The sequence below is a fragment of the Sinocyclocheilus rhinocerous genome, unplaced genomic scaffold (assembly GCF_001515625.1).
Source record: "Sinocyclocheilus rhinocerous isolate Xijiao unplaced genomic scaffold, SAMN03320098_v1.1 scaffold4228, whole genome shotgun sequence".
Classification (NCBI taxonomy): domain Eukaryota; kingdom Metazoa; phylum Chordata; class Actinopteri; order Cypriniformes; family Cyprinidae; genus Sinocyclocheilus; species Sinocyclocheilus rhinocerous.
The window spans coordinates 1-4,215 of NW_015655403.1; the positions used below are offsets into that span (position 1 = coordinate 1).

Below are 4,215 nucleotides of genomic sequence, written 5' to 3' on the forward strand. Positions count from 1 at the left end.
CTTCTGGGATAAGAGACTGGGCATTACATGCAAAAACAGTACTTTGTGTGCTCGTAAGTGTGTAATACAAACAGTGGGTGGTGTCCTGATTTATTGAGTGTGAGACACTTTTCACTTTCAGTTTCTCTCCTTGAGTTCATACTGTCAGAAAGACCGAGAGACACTGAGTGACAAAACAAACTGCAGAACTGCAGGACATCATGGCATCAGGATATAAAGGTTAGTCTAAATGAAGTAACCTAATATGACACTCACATTCTACAGTGAAGTACTGAGATTTATATTATATGCAGTGCTTTTTATTTCTGATAATTAACAGAATTCAAGCCATGATAAGGAAGTAAATTTTAAAGCAATTATTAGTTTTTACTGGTCATTCTTTTTTTTAATTATTAGTTTTTACTTGTCCTATTCTTTGGATGGAAGCTTTTCTATGTCGTAGAATTTTTGGAATGTTTTTTTTTTTGCATAAAAGCACAGAATATCATGATGTATGAAAATACAGAATGACTGCCAGTCATCCACATCAAGCATAACATGCAATAGCCTTCACAAGTTAATAGGTGAGAATTAGTTAGTAGAAATAGTTATCTAAACATTACTATGTAGTAGTTTGCACACCACTACACCTGTGTGTTAATGTAAATGTCTCGGAGTTTTACCGTTCTGTGCCCATCATCATATTTCCACCACTTAATCAAGTCACCCTTCTTTAAAACATGATGACATTTTATTTCACATTATTGTGTTTGCGTTGGCTGTCGTGTTGAGCAATTTCACCCCCACAACCATTATTCGGTATTCAATTTTCTACAGTGACTCATTTGGCGCACATCATTCTCTTTCTATGAAACCTGTAAACTGCATTCACCGGTTCTAACTCTATAGTGACACCAACTCTGTAGTGGTTTGTACACAAGTACACAAATCAAGTACTTGTAAAAGTGCAGATACAGTAATAATATATTACTCCAGCAAAAATACCATGTACTCCTTTTCAATTTTACTCAAGTAAAAGTACAAATGTATTTGATTTTTAATGTACTTAAAGTGCCCCTATTATGGATTTTTGAAGATTACCTTTCATGCAGTGTGTTACACAGCTCTAAGTGAAGGAAAACATCCTGCAAAGTTTTAAATCTGAAAGTGCAAAAGAAAGAGCCGACTGAGTCATTTAAATGAGTGGTTTTTAAAACGAATCCCAAGCTGTTTCATGTTGATGTCAACATGAAACATTAGCATATTCACGAGTTCACCTTACAGATAATAAAGCAGGATGAATGGTATGCGCATTTGGCGTGCTGTCAGAAAGGGGTCCGAGCTCGGCATTTAGAACGGACTTGAGGTGTTTTTGTAACCAGAAACGTGTGGCGGGGCGATTAGAGTCGTCAACGAAAAACGGGTCAGACAGGAGTTTAGCCTGCAGGCTTCTGTAATGCAGGTAGGCTAGGAGGGTTTGGTATGGTGGGATTGGTGACTGGAGATTGAAGATGTAAATGAAGTGGCCTCTTCTTGATTGGTCTGTCTTGATTTGCTTAATGAAATAAGAGATTGCTTCAGTGTCTAGCACTGATAGGTCTGAAAAGGTTGGGTGGATTTTTGGATTGAAGCTGGACGTAATGGTGAGTTCCGAGCATCTGAGGAAACCGAAGAAGGCCAATATGAACATGGCGTCAAGCGTGCGGGCAGTGTGCATAGAATGGTAGCCTCTGCGGAGGGTGGAAATGCATTTGGTTAAGATCTCTAGGAGTTATTGGCTGTCTAGCGTCTGGGTTGGGCTCTTTGGATGCCTTTGATGAGCATGGATGTCTGTGAGCTGGCTATTTCTGGGGAGGGTGAGCCGAACATGAGCTTGTGGAAAAATTTTATTCCGCTTGGGTAGCCTTTGATGGAGCTGGCTTGGAGGTTTTTGTTGGCGTTGAGATGGGAGATGAACGAGGTGATGGTGAGCAGGGAAAAATCGGGGAAAGGCAGGTTGTAAGCATGGTGAAAATTTTTAAAACCATTCCAAGCAGTTAAGTAGGATTGGAGGGTCCTGGGGGAGACGGCCTGGAGAATAGAACTGAGGGAGGCACCTAGAAGGGTTCTTAGTGAGTGGTTTACAGGAATATCAGCTCTGAATATGGAGGTACTGGCGTTGGGAGTGGGTCGGCATCTGGCGCCAGCAGCCTGAATTTCTGGAAAGCAAAACGAGAAGAGAGAGTCAGCTAATTTTTTTTGGATCCGGGGACATGTTTTGCATTAAAAATGAATTGGTCGCAAGCCGAAATCCAAATGAGACTTAAAAAGAGCATTAATGTGGGGGAATGAGACCGGCCTTTATTTATGCAATGCATGGCCGCTTCGTTATCGCACTGCACTACAATGCTGGTGGTGGACCATTCTTTGCCCCACAGGGCCGCTGCGGCGACTAGAGGATATAACTCTAACAGTGCTGAGGATGAGAGAGACTGCGGCAAATCTGACAGCTGGGGGGGCCACATAGATGCGAACCAGCGGCCTTGGTAAAATCCCCCAAAACCGCAGGGGGTGGCGTCCGTGAATAATTGGATGTCGACGGGACGAGAAACCATGCTGTTATAGAAGGAGAAGCCGTTCTATTGTTTGAGGAAGGTTATCCATAAACTGAGCTCATTGCAGCACGAACTAAATAAGGATATGCGATCCTCGAGCGCGTGCAAAGAGGACGCGAAGGGAGAAGAGGTGAGAGATGAAAGGGCAGCCCTGCGGGATGATGTGCATCGTGAAGTTTAGGTGACCGAGGCTAGACAACAGCTCGCGTTTGGAACAGTTTGGGTTGCCTAGGAAGGGCGGAAGTGACCATGATCGTTCTATCGATTTTTTCTGGAATTTTTGTGAGTCTAATTGGATGCCTAAAAATTAGATGGATGTGGTTGGGCCCGTGGTTTTGTCCTGGGCGAGCGGAATCCCGAGTTTGGTAAAGACTTTCTAGACTGTTGAGAGATGTGCGGCTGGGATGGAGCCGGAAGGCGAATTGATCAAAAAATCGTCTAAAAGCAAGGCTCGAAATTGCGACCATTTTGGTCGCGTATGCTCCCGAAATTTAAGGTATGACACACATTTAGTTGAAAAATATCATAAAAATGATCAGTAAATAATACAATTATTGTAATTCAATTAGCTTATTTTACGTATCTCAACATTGTGGGACATGAACAAAAATGGTGTTTGGACCTATAAATGCTTCATAATTTTATATTAAATCACATTAATCATTAATTATATTTTCTGTCAAGGTGTGTAATGACACTGTGAATATATTTATAAAGCATCGTATGACAAATGTTAACATAAATGTGTTACAAAAACATAAAATCTAAAATGCCCGTAGTTGCAGAAACACCCTATATACAGAAACTGTAAATCAATCTGCTACTTCCAACCCCAATTAAACACACCTGAACCAGCTAATCAAGCTCTTACTTGGCATTAGGGGTGTGCGATATTGACAAAAAATAATATCTCGATATTTTCTGGGATTTTATCGATGACGATAATTAGATGATATTTTGCTGAGTGTGTTATTGTGCTGGTACCTTAAGGACTGCCGAAGACAGGTTTTGAGACTTTAGTCTTTGCAACTTCAGGGATCTTATCTATGCACAATCAGCTTGTAACACTCCAAAGAGAAAGGAAAACTTGAAATCGCATCATATGACCCCTTTAAATCACATTAATCATTAATTATATTTTCTGTCAAGGTCTGTAATGACACTGTGAATATATTTATAAAGCATCGTATGACAAATGTTAACATAAATGTGTTACAAAAACATAAAATCTAAAATGCCCGTAGTTGCAGAAACACCCTATATACAGAAACTGTAAATCAATCTGCTACTTCCAACCCCAATTAAACACACCTGAACCAGCTAATCAAGCTCTTACTTGGCACACTAGAAACTTAAAGGCAGGTGTGTTGAGGCAAGTTGGAGCTAAACTCTGCAGGACACCGGCCCTCCAGGACCGAGTTTGGGCACCCCTGTGCTACTTCAAGCTTTTGATTCAGCAATGCACAAATGGTTGCTTTGAAACACTATTGCAATTCCTCAAATTGCTTTAAGTTAATAAAAGGGTCAAGAGCCAAACTAAAGCAATCATTGACTACAATTATGGTGGCATCGATTTTTTTTTAGACCAATAAAACATCACCATCTAAACCTCTGTTAATTCTCAATAAGATTTCTGTAGACA

General features: G+C 40.6%; 1 pseudogene; it reads right to left on the minus strand.

Moving 5' to 3' along the window:
- Positions 1-1,252: 1,252 nt before the first annotated feature.
- Positions 1,253-2,177, minus strand: LOC107718188 (uncharacterized; annotated as a pseudogene).
- Between the last annotated feature and the right edge of the window lie 2,038 nt (positions 2,178-4,215).